General features: G+C 44.6%; 1 pseudogene; it reads right to left on the bottom strand.

The window, feature by feature from the left end:
• LOC119381781 (cathepsin D-like) overlaps positions 1-17,828 on the bottom strand; it is a 19,154-nt pseudogene extending 1,326 nt beyond the window's left edge.
• Positions 17,829-18,035: the final 207 nt, after the last annotated feature.

Raw genomic sequence — 18,035 nt, 5'->3', positions numbered from 1 at the left:
TAAGGCGAAAGTGAATGTGCAAGTTAGTGTGTCGCATGGTTCTTCTGACGCTGTTGAATTTTAGAAATGACGCCATGCATGATTCCGACGTTGTTCTCTGCCAACTCTTTTAGAGTTCCTTTGAACATTGGTATGCATCATGTCCGCCGCCCGCCATCATTACTTTTCCTGGCCGTATGCGCATTGTTCGTGAGGCTTCTCATCATAAAAACGTGTGACTCCTTTGAACCGGCGACCCTGTTTTCACGAGCGTGTCAACGAGGAATTTCACGCAACCACGCCGTCATCATATGCAGAATAATTTCTGTGGAGATACACGGGATGTAAATGTTGTGGCCTCCGAAATACATGCAAATGTGCCACTGTCCCCATAGCCTGTGTGCTGTACATCAACTTGCAGTAGTTGTCCAAAAGTGTCGCTGAACGACAGCTCAGTGGTTATACCAAGATGCCTCGGCTCCGAAAGGCACACTCACTAACAAGGGTTATATTTCCAGCGAAACCAAGAAAATTTATCTTTCTTCACGGCCTGGCAATGGGGAGGCTGTATGGCTGTAACGATTGTCTCTGACGACGACGACAAAATCTACCATAGTGTGTCGTCAATGACCACAGGGGTCATCGTCGAACCAGTGCAATGTACAAAAAACAATTGCAATTGCGAGCCCTTAACTCACAAAACATTTTTACCTCAGTGAGAAAAAGTAGGATTCGGCTCACCCTTAAGACGGAATCTTCACCTTGCAGTGCAAATACTTTCCCATTTATATTGAAGGTGATTGCTGGAAGATTTGGTACTCGGTTACAGTCGATGTACTTAGATTTAGGCGCACGCTAAAGAACCCCAGGTGGTCGAAATTTCCGGAGTCCTTCACTACGGCGTCCCTCATAATCATATCGTGGTTTTGGGACGTTAAACCCCAGATATTTTTATCGGCTGCAATCGACTTCATACTATAAGCGCAAAAATACAAAAAAAAACAACTATGTAGTATTTTTATTATTGTTCTCTTGATAACGATGTAGCTAATTCCGAACACATATGCGGTGCTTGTTCTTTTTCCAGACTACGTTGCAGAAAATTGCTATTGGGAGATATTAAGAAAAATACCTGTGTCACAAACGAGCGCTTAAATGGGCGCGCGTTACCGATTTAAAACGACGTCATGAAATCCCGGCGCCGGTGGTTCCCTCAACAAGCGCGCGCCACGGAAAAAACAAGTATCAAAAGACGCCGCGAGCGCGCCTCCTCATCCACTCGAAACAGCCGTCGACAACAAGCAGTCACGGATCAAACGCCCGGCAAAGTCTGGAAACATCGCGAAAACATGATGCGACGCCGAGTGACGCCACGGCGAGTGGAATCTTTCTTTCTTTCTTTCTTTCTTTCTTTCTTTCTTTCTTTCTTTCTTTCTTTCTTTCTTTCTTTCTTTCTTTCTTTCTTTCTTTCTTTCTTTCTTTCTTAATGGTATCAATGGTATATAGCCATTGATTTAAACAGCCACGAGCGCCCCGAAATGATATCATGGAAATGATGCTGTACATGACGTGCGTGTCATGATTTCCATGTTATGACCTGTCGTTTATGTTCGCATACAGTCATGTTATGCCATACCAATTTTGGTATACATCCCGTTAACGAAACGGCCAGGAGAGCCCAAAGTCGTAGGCGCTAGATAGATAGATAGATATATAGATAGATTAGATGAGATAGATAGATAGATAGATAGATAGATAGATAGATAGATAGATAGATAGATAGATAGATAGATAGATAGATAGATACGCTCAAAGTCGCGGAAGTTCGCTAAGAAATGCTTCGCATTTAAAAGAAGGCAACAGTCAGCCTAATACTAGGAAACGGGATAGGCAGCGGCGGCTACGAGAAGACCCCGAAGCGATGGAAGGCCTACGCCAACGACGACGTGCCCGTAGATCTATGAGAGGTGCGAACGCTTTGTTTCCATTTCGGGCCAATTCGTTCACCTTCTGACGTAACCTGCGGATGTGTCATGAGCTCGGCACATTACGTGGTTGGAAACTAACGAGAAATTAAATTAGCTACGAAATTAACTACAAAATACAAGTCGTGATGAACTTCAAGGGCAGTCACTCTATAAGCGCTGCATGGAGTGTTTTGCCTAGTACATTAGATTCAATAGCAATGTGCAACTTGTCGAAGATAAACTTCACTGCGCCTAACGGGTTCGCGAACCGTTACAAACATGTAGTTTTCCCAACAGGAACTGAACCCGAATGAAACGGAGCGCGTTGAACACGAATCCGTATTTTTTAACGTTAGTAAAAGGACGATAGTAACATTAGCAAAAAAGCCGGCAGATCCCACGGAATGTGGGAATCGATGTAATGCGAAGCAGCCAGCAAAGAGCTGCATGCATCGTCTTGTATGTCACTGAGGAAAATGCGTGTCATGGTTTTCATGTTAACTCCTATTATTTATGTTCGTCACACAGTAACGTCGCGCAATACCAACTTCGGGGTCGCTCAAGCTAGAGAAACGGCCGCCAGCGCCCCATGAGCGTGGCACGTAAGTCATGCTGTACGTGACATGCGTGTCATGATTTTCATGTTAACTCGTGCTATTATGTTCGTCACATAGTCACGTCGCGCAATACCAATTTCGGGGTAGAGCAAGCTAGCGAAATGGCCGCCAGCGCTCCATGAGCGTGGCACGTAAGTCATGCTGTACATGACATGCGTGTCATGATTTTCATGTTAACTTGTGCTATTATGTTCGTCACATAGTCACGTCGCGCAATACCAATTTCGGGGTAGAGCAAGCTAGCGAAACGGCCGCCAGCGCCCCATGAGCGTGGCACGTAAGTCATGCTGTACGTGACATGCGTGTCATGATTTTCATGTTAACTCGTGCTATTATGTTCGTCACATAGTCACGTCGCGCAATACCAATTTCGGGGTAGATCAAGCTAGCGAAACGGCCGCCAGCGCCCCATGAGCGTGGCACGTAAGTCATGCTGTACGTGACATGCGTGTCATGATTTTCATGTTAACTCGTGCTTTTATATTCGCCACACAGTCAGGTCGCGCAATACCAATTTCGGGGTAGAGCAAGCTAGCGAAATGGCCGCCAGCGCTCCATGAGCGTGGCACGTAAGTCATGCTGTACATGACATGCGTGTCATGATTTTCATGTTAACTCGTGTTATTTATGTTCGTTACACAGTCACGTCACAAGATACCAATTTCGGGGTAGATCAAGCTAGCGAAGCCGCCGCCAGCGTCCCATGAGCGTGGCACGTAAGTCATGCTGTACATGACATGCGAGTCATGATTGTCATGTTAACTCGTGTTTTTATGTTCGTCACACAGTCACGTCACGCAGTACCAATTTCGGGGTAGATCAAGCTAGCGAAACCGCCGCCAGCGCCCCATGAGCGTGGCACGTAAGTCATGCTGTACATGACATGCGTGTCATAATTTTCATGTTAACTCGTGTTATTTATGTTCGTTACATAGTCACGTCACAAGATACCAATTTTGGTGTATATAAATCTAGCGAAACCGCCGCCAGCGCCCCATGAGCGTGACACGTAAGTCATGCTGTACATGACATGCGTGTCATGATTGTCATGTTAACTCGTGTTTTTATGTTTGTCACACAGTCACGTCGCGCAATACCAATTTCGGGGTAGATCAAGCTAGCGACACGGCCGCCAGCGCTCCATGAGCGTGGCACGTAAGTCATGCTGTACATGACATGCGTGTCATGATTTTAATGTTATCTCGTGTTATTTATTTTCGTTACACGGTCACGTCGCAAGATACCAATTTTGGTGTATATAAAGCTAGCGAAACGGCCGCCAGCGCACCATGAGCGTGGCACGTAAGTCATGCTGTGCATGACATGCGTGTCATGATTTTCATGTTAACTCGTGTTATTTATGTTCGTCGCACAGTCACGTCGCAAGATACCAATTTTGGTGTATATCAAACTAGCGAAACGGCCGCCAGCGCACCATGAGCGTAGCATGTAAATCATGCTGTACATGACATGCGTGTCATGATTTTCATGTTATGACCTGTAATTTATGTTCGTCATACAGTCATGTTACGCCATACCAATTTTGGTGCACATTCGATGAACCAAGCGACCAGGAGAGCACAAAGTCGTAGGCGGCTAGATAGATAGATAGATAGATAGATAGATAGATAGATAGATAGATAGATAGATAGATAGATAGATAGATAGATAGATAGATAGATAGATAGATAGATAGATACGCTCAAAGTCGCAGAAGTTCGCTAAGAAATGCTTCGCATTTAAAAAAAAAGTTATATTACGAAATAGTGAGTTGCTGAGATAGTTGGTTCAGTATCTTGCGAATTTGCAAGTCAGTGTCTTTCCTATCCTGTGTACTTTCTTCTGAACCGCATTGGCGCTCCCCTTCGAAAGTTATATTACGAACGCTGCGGCCGATCCACAAAAGTGCCACTCACGCACATATACCACATTCAGGATAACTCGAACCACGTACTGCAGGAGCACTAGTGCGAATCACGAATCATCTCCCGTACGGCTGAATGAAGATCTCGCATGACACACTACGGGTCTCTTATTGCCGAAAACGGGATCGCCTCAGCCTTTAACGGGAAATTTTTCAATGGACAAAATAATGGGAGAAATTCATTTCACGCGGTCGCCACCATTTTGTACAGGCTCTAGCACTGAAATTTGTGCCGGTCGTTAAGCTGGGTAACTTCTCGAGTAATGGTTCTATCGCATCGACAACTATTGAGTGAAAAACCCGCGTAGCCGCTCATCATCCCAACTCGCACACATACAGTACCCTACACATTTCTAGACAGCACCTCCCTGCTCCTAGTTTCTCGACACCACCACACCAGCCATTTTCGGGGTTATCTGCCGAGATGACTCACCTGTCCATGGTGATGTGCCAGTGGGCCTGCTGGTTCACATCCACGTAATGAATATCACCCGTGTAGCGCTCTGCATTGATGCCTCCGAAGTAGATCTCTCCGCCATTTTCCTCGCTGGGCTCCTTGCTCATGTAGATTGAGAACACGGCCTGTCGCACGATGCCCTGTCTCACCATGGCGTCGAAGAGTGGCAGCTGGTTATTCTGCGAGATCTTGGGGTACGCCAAGCCAAATACGTCGTCGTACTTGGCGTCCTTGAACAACTTTCCATCTGCATTATCCATCTCGGCAAACTTGTACTGCGTCACGGTGGCAGGGCCGATGCCCACGTTGTCAATAGGCAGTTTTAGAATAGCGTACGCAAAGCTTTGCGTTGGCTTTTCGCGCAACTGCGCATGCGTCGTACGCTAACCGCTTGCGGGCTCCCGTTAAGTGACGGAAATAGCGGGCCGCAAACGCCAACGCTAACTTAGCGTACGCTATTCTAACACTGCCTAATGCTGGCGAAACCCCTCACGATGCGGCGTCGTAGAGGATACGAATGCACAGTCCGTTTTTGGTGTACGTGCTGGACATGCTGCTGTCGTACTTGGCGCTGTGGCCTGAAATGGACTATAGGTGCCATAGAAAGTTCTATTGTGAATCGAGTGGATAATTCTTTTTCATGCGCATGAATGAACTCTGCTGTAGCTCTGTATGTCCTGTGTTTCGTGTGTGTTTCCTCTGTCGTATGTCCTGCAACTATCATTTCATTTATCGATCCATTATCTTAAGTGGCCTGCTAGGCATATTTACCGCCTTGAAAAGCTCTCCAGTTTTGATTAAAGAACACTTCTATCTTTCTTATACCTTCGTAAGAACTCGAGATCTAAGTTTGCGCACATGATTTAGAAAACAAAACTATAAGTTAACCATGGGCATATTAAGGCGAAAGCCTTAGATGCCTCATCAAACGAGAAAATTGACTGGCGTCCCGCGACGGCGTCTCCAGTCGGCGGCGTCAACACGAGTGATGCCAAAAATCATCACGTGATTACGTCACAGATCGCCAAAATTTGTTACGTCATCGTAACGTCACATGATCACGTCATCACATGACGTCATAGCATGGTCAAAGTGGAACGATCACGGAGGCAATGAAAAACCAGATGAGGTGCTTCCGATCCTGGAGGCAGTGGAAAACCACGTGAGGTGCAGAAAGCTTTCGGAGGGTGGCGGGGCCAGGGCTGGGCAAAGATACTTTGAAATTGTATCGCGATACGATACAAGATACCACAACGCTGATCGTATCCGATACGATACATTTCAATTGTATCTTAAGATACTTCGTTTACATTCGGAAATTTGTTATTATATATATGTACATACGGTAATGTAGCACTTAACGTCGGTGCACAAAAATATTCGCTTCAGAATTTATTAACTGCGACCAATTTTGTTTCATTTGAATGAAATGTCTGTTAGTACTCCAAAAGTTTTGTATTTCTTGCTCAACTTCAAAGTTTTGTATTTCGGAACAACTGATTGGAGTTGCTTTAGCGGCTTAACATGACATCTCTTTATACACTTCGCTGATAGCGGTTTTTCCTTGTCGCTTTTGTAATTGGGTGGAGTCGCTGCTCTGCTTGCCGATCAGCTGGCGGGTTGCCATCTAATCACAAGAACTTCAATAAGAAGCTTCCGCACATAGGTGCAAATACCGCTGTGAAGTTCTACCTTGCCCGTAAACGTATCACGGTTTTCGCAATACCCGATCACCGGACAGGTAACATCAGCAACGACGCTAGTAGCGACATTCTTTGCGACTCATCGTGTTTATGTAGAGGACATAAAACTGCAATGACTTTTACATTCTACATATCTGCTGGCGTAAAACTTTCGTTAGCGACGTACTCAGTAATGCGCTTCTATGAGAGGACATCTGCAGCCCAGAAAACGTGTCACGTGTCAGACGTATTCTATAGTTGCACAAAGAGCCGCAGAACACAGCCGCCTTTCACCCAATATTGCCATTTAGAGCTCCAATTACTTGGCGATTAGTGAAGACTAAAACAGAAAAACAAATGTAACAACGTAAAATAGAAAAGCGGTTCCGTATCAAACGCAGTGAACAAGTATAGAAGCACGATACAGGAGGCACCCCGAATAGCTAATAATATTGTTGCGTTTTATGTCCCAGAACCACGATATGATTATTAGGGACGCCGAAGTAGAGGGCGCCGGCAATTTCGACCGCGTGGTGTTATAAAACTCAAATATAAGCACACGGGCATCGAAATGCGGCCTCCGCGACCTACGGGTCAGTATTCAAGCACCATAACCACCACCGCGGTGGGTAACCTCTAATAGCTACGACAATTAGGAGTTTAAGGTAAAACCTCAGAAAATTCAGTGCCTATGTAAAATAGCGTAAACCGGCCCATTGGCACGCTCATTAGAAAAACGGAGCATTTTGTTTAACAATGTTTCTCCAATCCCTTTGCTAATATCTTTGAGATGGCTCCCAATAATTTACGTTGTTATCATGAAAATTCCATTTCGCTATTTTACTAAGCAGTAAGCTGAACTTTTGTTACTGTATACTCCAAGCACGCGCCGATTATTATATATTTGTTCTCAACGTCGCCTTGACATAACAGTAAACGTAAGTGGAATATAAGTCTGTAAACAGTAGCACGAATGATGCAGGCAGCTAAAAGTAAGAATAAAGCAGAGAGCTTACCTTGCAATGCCAGCACGTTAAAGAAAGATTGCCGTAAGCAGACCCGAAAAAAGCAATACAGAGACACAGGTAATGTATGGGATGAAAAATGACGGTTTAGAAAGAACTTGTACTAACAATCAAATTATGATATTAGGCAGTTTTAGAATAGTGTACGCTAAGTTAGCGTTGGCCCGCTATTTCCGTCACTTAACGGGAGCCCGCAAGCGGTTAGCGTACGACGCATCCGCAGTTGCGCGAAAAGCCAACGCAAAGCTTTGCGTAAGCTATTCTAAAACTGCCTATTGAGAACTCATTGAATAAAAGAAAAAGAGACGTACACCAAGAGAGCTTCTGGTAAGTGAATGCTTGTTCGGTTAGATCCAGCATCGGTACCGGTGGTGCTATAGCTGTTAGAATCTTGTCTGCATATAAGTCAGTCATTGCATGTAAGTCAAACTTGCAGTGACGAAGTCTTTCAAATCGCCGATGTGTGAAATCCACGAGACGCAAAGAAATCCATTTTCTTGCATTCTTCACACTTCGTAACGAAGCACAACGCAAGAGAAACTTCGATAACGACACTACAGCGGCATCAGAATTTGTGCAAAAGACACCGCACGCATTGGAGTACGCGGCACAGTACAGTGGCAAAGAGCCAAGTGTCATAACGCTGACAAAACTAAAAAGAAAAACAAAAAGAGGCCGTGAAAACAAAGGTCGTCTGGGCGTAGAAGTTCGCGCGTTTGTCTGTAGAGACGACGCGAGCGCCACCACGTGACTCTGCTCCCTCAATAGGGACGCTCAGAGCTCATCGTCCGCCCTCGCTGGAAAACTCTGGCAGAAAGATAAAATAATGTCACTGTCTTCAATTTTAATCGGGTGGCTTAGTGGGAGCAGTATCAGCTTGAGAAGTGGAGTTCAACCAACGTTTATTGTTTCGCACCGTGGGGTTGCGATCGCAGTATCTTGTATCTTAAAATACACGATAAATTCTTCAATATATCGGAAATACAGATACTGATACACGTCTTGCCAGACGTATCGCGATACAGATAGAAGATACCCAAAGAGTATCTAAGATAGTATCTAAGATACATGTATCTTCGATACTGCTCAGCACTGGGCGGGGCAGCATCAACACATCGACTGAGCAGAAAAAGAAGATGGCTTTCGCCTTCCAGTCGTCTTAGGTGAGTGCATAAGGGACCCTGTGAGTTTTCTTTTTAAGCGAAGTGGAGCACTACTAGTGTGAAGATATTTGTTTTAGTGCACGAAGTGCAGGTATGGCGGCTGCAAGCAATAACAGAGGTAGAGTAACAGAGAGAGAGAGAGCTCTTTATTGAAATGCAGAGAATTTAGCCGGCGTGTGTAAATTCGCTCTCTTGCTACTCTGCGTGGGGAAGGGGATTAGGGACTGAAAGTCACAAAGAGAGAGAGAGATATAGAAAAAAAATACAAAAAGTTAAAATAGAATAAAAAAGAGGTAAAAACACAAACTGAGTTTTTTGTATCTTGGGCGGGGACGTGTGCTGACAGTGACATTACGTGCTCTCAAGGTGTCATTAAAGTTTGTCGAGCTGACCGATGCTCTCTGTTATAACTGTGGCTCTATAGAAACTGTCGAGCATATTTTGTTGGAGTGCCGAGCGTATGCCGAAGAGCGTGCGCTCTATGAACATTGCATACATATGCTGACCGAAAGAACCTTATCAATTGACTGTGTCTTGGGTCCTTTACCCTGCGCCACGCAACAGAGGCAAGCGATGAAACTACTCTTCAGATATTTAGAGTAACAGAGATATATAAGGCGCAGAATACTGTATTGAGCGGCAAGGCATTAATGACTCCATGACCATAACTATCGCGTTGATAATTTTATTCAAGTTGTCCAGAGTATTAAAGAATCGTGGAAGCCGGTAATAATACCGCGGGAATAGCGCGCAATCGGGTTGCCACTTTGTACTGGTTTTAAACCTGTCATCGAGAAAAAACGGGCTTTTATTGTACGAGAAGTACCGAGACTCTATACACGCCTACACCGACGGCTCCGTCCTGCCGATGAGCTCAACGGCCGTATGTCGTGATACCAAGAAAAGTATCAACTATCAAATTCAGGAGGGCTCCTAACAGCATCGATGGCAGTAGAGCTTATAGCGCTTCGTGCCAGGCTGAATTTCATTAATGACCAAATGACACATATGTGGACAATTTTATGCGATTAAAATGCGGCACTGCAGTCAGGGAAGAAATTCTTAGGCGCAAAACAGGAACACGGAGGAAAGAAAAGACATGGACGAGCGCACAACTTTATGCACTGCAATCTATACAGTCAACTTTACGCCGTGGTCAGCTCGAACAACTGGTATTTGACACTGCGGAGGTGTTACACCACTTAACTGAGAACGGACAGCAGATCACATATCAGTCACTCCCAAGTCACAGGGATTATCGGCAATGATCAAGCTTCGCGTTCGGCCTATGCAGAAGACCACGAACTATCAATACCGCTTTCTAGAACCGTCGCTGCACGGATGCCCCACATGCTCGCTCGCCAGTGCACCACGTCACAATCGAACGAGACGAATTTCACGCATTCACAATTACACTCCCTAGACCCAACACTAAGCCTTCGAAATCCATCAGGTTTTCGCCTGGGATACACTACCCTTTTGTGTAGAATATCGCTGGGCGTTGCACTCACTACTGCGTTTCCGTTCCGCATAGGGATGGCTGGCAACGCAGCATATGAACACTGTGGCGACGAAGAAGCCATTCGACATGTTCTGTGCGACTGCACGCAGTGCAGTACAACAGCTTTACAATGTACTCAACAACTTGCACGACCGACCTCTCAAAGAATACTACGGCATCGTCCAGACTTAACGTCGCAGGAGAAGGCCGTCCCATCGCTACCGGCCTGTCTGAAGGACTGTAATTGGAACGCCATCGCGAGCGTGTGATTGCGTATTTTTCCCTTTTCTTTTTATTCTTTCTCTATCTCTGTTTTCCGTCCAATCTCGATTTTCCCGCCCTAGTGCAGGGTAGCATTCCGCATACTAGCATCTGGTTAACCTCTTTACCTTCCTCTTTTCTCTCTCGAAAAGATGGATAACATCTAGACGCATCACGATTGTGAAAAGGGCACTGGGGCTGCTCAAGCCTGGTCACGATGACATAAACGCAAGTGCCAAAGTTAAGCCAATTCATGCAACTAGAAAACTTACAATTTCAAACACTAACGCACGATTTCAGTGTTTTTCATGGGCAGTGAGATTAATAATAATTTCAGTGGTTTTACGTGCCAAAACCGCGATATGATTATGAGGCACGCCCTATTGGAGGGCTCCGGAAATTTAGACCACGTAGGGTTCTTTAACGTGCAACCAAATCTAAGTACACGGGCCTCTAGCATTTTGCCTCCCACGAGCAGCGAGAGCGGCAAAATTGATGGATGTTATGATATATCGTTATAATATCGTGTTCTTTTGCAAACTACGGTTTACTTGTTCACGTGTAGAGGGCGCACGCTACTTCACTTGATATTAATGCGCATGCGCATTACACTTTAGATTATCATTTAAGCATTAGTATTACTTTTTGATCTATGTATTACCGAGTTGTATCAAACGCGCATTATCCTTGTAAGCTAGGTAATGTTGTAAAAGGAGGCGAGGATTCGATGTGAAAGTTCAAATTTGAAGTTGTGGTAAGATACTCACGGCCCAGCATGCTTTGATCTCATTTTATTGATGGCACCCAAAGGTTACTGGAGACTGTGTCTACGGACAGCTTGAACGATTGAGGCGGGGTTCCAATCGTCAGGACGCCAAAGTACTGCATCTGTTTGTGAACACAAGTGGTGAAAAGTCAGGAATGCCCGAGTGCACGAGCTCTGTTGTGCATTGTCAAAGTGAGTTCAACGACCACGTTATTAATTCTGCAGCTTGTCAATCCTATCCCATGGCAAGAAGGAAGGAAACAGAAAGGTGGAAGGCAAGGAGGTTAACCAGAAAAGCGTCTGGTTGGCTACACTACGCTGGCGGATTGAGAAAACGGAATGGAAAAGCGCGCGAGAGAGAGGAGGGAGAGAAAGAAATGAGCGGTGAATGCATGCGGCAGGAAATTAACATTACAGTTTAAAACCATGAGCTGTTTACTTGAAAATTCGAAATATGAACAAAATTCACCCATGCAGATGCAACGTAAATTACGGCGATACATATCCCCATTAAAGCAGCGGAGTAGACCACGAAGACGTTTCGGTTTAAGTGTGAATCCAATTCGACGCTAACTTGCGCGTGTACATACCTTATACGCTACTTGCTGCGGCACGTTACGACATACTCGTTAAGGAAGTTGTGAACTTGGTTTTCGCTAGAATGTAGTTAATTGACCATGTAATTAGCACGCTTAAAGAGAGCATAAACTTGTAATTGTCGTCCTCCTTAAGTAATCGAAGTTCTCCTTTATTACGGGAATGGGGTCGCCAGGTGCACGTCCACGAACCGCTGTTACATTGGGATCTTTCCAGTGTAGCTGGATGCTGCCAAAACAAACAATGGCAATATTAGTAAGTTTAGAAGAAACATGGATTGCGCGCAATACTGCGTGTATGATAGTAGAGTAATCAATGTTATGCAAGGTCAACGTGTATTCTGATATCGATCTCAATCAATGGGTTACTTAAGGGGCTCATTAAATTCTACGCAAAAGAAATGCAGTGTGCACAATTTTGTTTGTAGTCGTACTATGCAACGTGTAATCTTATCGAATGTCATTTTGCCAAATAAGCACTGCACAGGTCGCAGATTTATTCTCACGCAATATTTACTTTTACGCGCTACCGTGCTCAACATGCATACCGAAATCAGGTGGATGTGCAATGTGTGACCTCCACACGGCGATATCATGCGAAGGAAAGCGGTGCATATTGCTTCTCCATTGGCTATAATAGCGATGAAAGGTGTATACACGGAGAAATACGTCACATATAGCATAAGTTCATTGGAGTCAATGACCATGAGTCGCAGTTGCGCATGCGTATGCTGAGGGATGGGCCAAGGTTGGGGTTACCAATGTTGGCCCATCCAGCCTTGGTTGGGGTTGGGGTTGTTAAAAAAAAACATGAAGTAGACAAGCCAATGAAATAAATAGGTAAATAAATATTCATTCCTCAGTGTCCTTGCTTTGTTTGTTTCCGCTTCCTCTTCCCCAGGGTAGAGTAGCCATCTACACCACCCTTTCCGGGGTGGTCTATATAGCCGGCTACTGTACCCCGGGAAAGAGTATTTCTATATTTCTATACTGGATCCTGGGGAGGATAACTACTATATTTTCCGTACACAAGGTCGACTATCTCCTGTTAGTTAAAATGCAAATGACGATTTTGAAGTATGGTGATCTTACGATCTTTGCACATAGGCTGCCTGTTAACCATGGCGCTTTAGTGGCGCACGTATTTATCCCCGTATGGGTCTCTCCTTGCACTTTTGCACATAAAGCAGTGCGCGAGGACTTTCGGTATAGTTTGTGTTATGAAGGAATGCAAGCGAACGTAAGCTAAGTTAGGTGGGTAGATTGCGGGTATAACGTGGCAGCAGCAAGCACAGGACCGGGCTAATTGGCGGAACATGAGAGGCCTTTGCCCTGCAGTGGGCACAGTCAGGCTGATGATGATGAATTATTATTATTATTATTATTATTATTATTATTATTATTATTATTATTATTATTATTATTATTATTATTATTATTATTATTATTATTATTATGAAGCGAATGCAGGCGCACTCTTATGCCCCATGAAACGCTTCAATTGGCTCTTGCTTCAATCTCTGTGACAGCCACGCGGAAAATGCCTTATATTTGGCGAGACCGAAAAAATGCATTCTCTCTTTGATGAGACTTCTTGGCAGTTAGTGAAAGACGTTGTATGATGTCTTCGAGGCTTCAAGAAAAAGGTGTAACACGTCGATGTGAGAGTCACTTGGGCGAGAGACAGTATCTTTTCCCCGACGTCTGCTTTTCTAATTGCTATAACTTTACTCACCTAAATTATCCAAGCGAACCACCAATAAAAATGAGAACTAGAAGAAGAAGAACCGGGGTCAGACGCGCCATCGTGGAGGTTCCTGCGACAGCTTGCAAAATGACCGTGGACGGTGACGGCTATCTCCGCTGAAGTGCTCAGCTTATCTGTGTATACCACAGCAGCGCCGACGGCAGCAGCCTTTGGGACTCGCTGAGTCAGCTCCGTCAAACTTACCATTACGCTTAATATTACGCTTACTAACGTGGGGTGGTGGTGGTGGGGGAGTGTTCGTTCATCGGTGAATTCGTAACAGATCATAATTATACCGTAGCCTTAGAAATATCGAGTGACATGGATTGTATGGGCCGCGGAACAGGATAACTACCGAGACGTATCGTCTCACTCGCGCCAGAGTGGGCGAGTGTCGACTTAGAGTCACAGTTCTGACGAGGAGGAAACCGGGTTTGAGCACCGCGCGATAGATGGCACGTAGGTAACGTCGGTCTGCGCTTGCTGTGCGGTGCACAGCAACAGTTGGTCCTCGTCCACAAAGCGAGGTGAAGAACGCGCCGCCGAACGTCATCTGCTCGCACATGTCAGTTACTGACGCACAGTTCAAATCCTTTTTTTCTCCAAATACATTTGCAATCGTTTTCAGGGCTGAAAGCTGCGGTCTGCAACTTGACCGAGGCCTGGAAACCAAAAACGCAAGGCAGTTGTGCGGCAAAGTCAAACAGCTTGTTACTGCGTGCCATGCTCGCGACCGCCGCAACTATTCTCAATTTAGAAGGAGACCCCTTTTATCCCTAAAAACGGCAGGAAGGGGAAGATGGTATCTTGCGATGAAAAAAAAAACGCTACACAGGGGGCCTTGCACGTCGTCTTGTAATGCCTCCAAGATCGGAGGCATTGTAAGCTTTCGGCACCTCACCTTGTTTTGCACTGCCTCCGGGATCGGCCCACCTTTGATCAAACCATGATCCCATGTGAAGGCGTCACCATATGTGACCTCCCGGTGACAAATTTGTGACGTATATCACGTCACAAGTTTCCGCGTTGGCGGAGGACGCCGACGCGGGGCGTCGGTCAATTTTCGCGCTCGATGAGGCATCTAAGGCTTTCGCCTTATTATATATCGTTGTCTCAGACTCACCTAACGGAATATGGCATATGTTTCACTCGAATTTAGGAATTAACAGACAAAATCTCGATGCTCCTTCATAAGGGATCTGGTAGCATGCATAGAAGACGACGTAAAGTGAACAACATGGATCTGCGAGGTGAAAAAAGAACGCAATCACCTCCTTCGCCTTTCACGTGCTTTGGCGGAACACGAAGTTTATCTGAAAACCGGAAAAACCGCTTAAGCAGTCGTTTCGTGACGCATAATTTATCGGTACAACTACTATACAGACTGATATTAAGGCAAACAGAACAGTTGGAAAAAAAAAATTCAATTACGACGAAATGGGGCTCGATTAAGTTAAGTCTATGTACACGAACTTGGAAGGCCATGCACAGCTATTCAAGCACACTGAGACAACTCAATCATGAAGCGAAACGAGCGCAAATTCATCGCTTGTGGACTATGTATGTCATCGCGATGAAATGTGCTCGTGCATCTAGGTAACAAGCAAGCGCATCTAGTTCGATGGTAGGAAAACCTATCACTGACGTCAAAATTGCCCTGTGAAATGGTAGAAGGGAAAATAGCGATAAACACTTTAAATGATCTCAGTTCAATTTTTTTCGTCGTTGATTATACAAATGCGGCTAAGGATTATTTTCAAACTGGGGAAGATGTGGTATCATGGATAGAAATTCAGGATTTAAAAGCCCACGCGGGCATAATAGCCGGAGGTTTGGCCAAGAGCACCAACACTGTGTAAATGACAGCAATGACTTTGAGCTGGGCACAAGTACATAAATTGAACACATCTAAGAAAAAAAAAACAAAAGAGAATTTGCATATATGTATACACTGAGTTGCACGCTGTGCTTGCTCTTGCCCACGAAGAATGTAACTACATGCTGATTCTTGAAGATGTTCAACAAATTACCCGTGAATTATTTCAAAACATGCGCAAATAAGCTCCGAATTAAATGCGGCCCGGCACGTGCCGAATTCGTAATCTTCTCTTTTCAATGAAACACCGCAGAAGCTTCCGCACAAGGGATTTTACCGGGGTATAAAGCAGAAAAAAAAAGGTATTTCAGAGATTTGCACCCGTAACAAATTACATTCCATAATAATCCTCGGGGAAAAAAATCTGTCTTGGGGAAGAGTTCTTGAATTTTGAAACCATAGTCTCTGAGGGTAGGTATGTAATGAGGTCGGCGTAAATACGACGAGGATAAATTTACAGTCCGGTTATGAAAAATTGTGTGTAAAAAACTTGCTTGCCGAGAGTAGCCTATCCCATTTCTTCTTCACGTTGGTATTAGCCATGGAATTGGTTGTAGCACCCCTTGCAGTACAAACCTTGCGGCGTACGACTGTATAGACTAGTGCAATAATGCTGACCATTTCAGGAGAAATCCTGCCTCTAGGTTCTCTCAGTTTGGAGGTAACGGGAATGATTAAAATCGAGTATACAGTAAGCTAAAAAAAACGTAAAACACTCGTAGGTCAGATATATAGGCGTATAATAAAACACATCGGCTCTAGAAATTTCTTTAAAAACTGGTATGAAGGAAAGAAGGATTTTAAGGGCTTGTTTTTTTCCTTGTTAGACACAATATTAATGAGAACTAACGGACAATAATGCCAAAGAAAGTATAGGAGATGTTATATGTAATAACTGGAATATAAATGTGAAGAAAGTAAAGTAGACGAAAGGATAACCTGCCGCCGTCAAGGACCGAACCTGCGACCTTCGAATAACGTGTCCAATGCTCTACCACTGACCTACGGCGACGGTCAACCCCCCGTCTATTTTATAGGGTATATATGTGCATTTAAACCTAGGAGTGTTAGCGCCAATCGCAGCCATGGCGGCGAGTGTGGAACACTCTTTTTCTGCTTTTTGGCGTCACGTATCACGTGATCTTTTTACGAGCTGGCAGCTGACCAATAATCCCTCGCATACTACCTGAAGGCAAGTCTGCCAGAACGAGATCCTTGCTATGAATGAAGGAAAGAAGATGGCTTTTAAGGGCTCGTTTTTTTTCCCTTTGTTAGACACAATATTAATGAGAACTAACAGACAATAATGCCAAGGAAAGTATAGGAGATGTTATATGTAATAACTGGAATATAAATTCCTGGTACTATATGTAAGCAAGGTTCCATCCGGGAGTTACAACTGGGTCATTCCTTGTCATTAAAAAAAATTAACGTTACAAATAAGTCAATTCTAATTAAAAGAAGGTTCTTCGAAACCAGAGCAGGTGTCACAAGCGCTACGTTACAAAGCGGCAATTTACTAGGCCGTGATCAGCAAGTTATTTCCAGCAAAATGCATGTTAAAAAGAAAAAAAAAAACTTTTTAAGGGACACATAGACAAGCGTTTATGAAGTGATGCAATTATGATCTTTGCCGTTGATGGAGGTGGAACCGAAGTGTGTGTTTGAATCTAACACGCACTTAGTGCTTGACGGACGTCAGCAACTACGTCGAGGTCTTCTTTATTTGCTTCATGTAATTTCTTTCTCATTAATTTATCTTGGCATAACTGTTTATTCCTTTATACTTTGGTTCATAATATGAAAAAAATGAAGTAGTCAAGGTTTTTGTTTTTGTTTTTTGTTACCTCAGTCTCTCAACAGCAAGTCACGTATAACGGAACAGAACAGAACCTACGATGAACGTGCACGCTAGAAAGGTGAACGTTGTGTCTTATGAAATATTTATTAAAGTAAGCAATAAGCTTGGAGGTAGTACGAACACGTTCCTCAGACCAGTGCTTGACCTCCAAACCTGGGTTGGTTTGCATCTCTTTCACCGGAGACGCACAGCAGCTTCTATGATGCATTTGAGACGGTAAGGAATTAAGACGGGGAGCACAAACCCACCTGCTCCGTGGGTGTGGTGAACGTTAAAGATAAGGATGGCTACCGATTTCTTTTGTGGCGGTGAATCTCGAAAGTGAGCGTGCCACGTGGGCGGCTTCCCGATTTGGTAAAGGAGTCCTTTATTTTTTACCTTACAGCTTTGAAGGCACTATCCCCATTGTTCCTCGGTGCTCGGTGTTGGTGCAAGCTCACGTCGAACTCTCCCCCAGAATCACTTCCATGCTTTCTTTTCGGGCATGCCGATGCGGCAAGCGGAGCACGGTGGGAATGGTAAGCGCGCTTCTCGTCGTTCTCGCCCCACTCTATACTTGAAGCGAGGACGCGTTGTCAGTATCGCCGTCTGGGTGCGGTGTCGTTTCTTCTCT

Source organism: Rhipicephalus sanguineus, chromosome 1 (genome assembly GCF_013339695.2).
Source record: "Rhipicephalus sanguineus isolate Rsan-2018 chromosome 1, BIME_Rsan_1.4, whole genome shotgun sequence".
In the NCBI taxonomy this organism is placed as follows: domain Eukaryota; kingdom Metazoa; phylum Arthropoda; class Arachnida; order Ixodida; family Ixodidae; genus Rhipicephalus; species Rhipicephalus sanguineus.
Note: the sequence above shows the minus strand (reverse complement) of the source record. Positions and strands in the feature narration are given on the sequence as shown.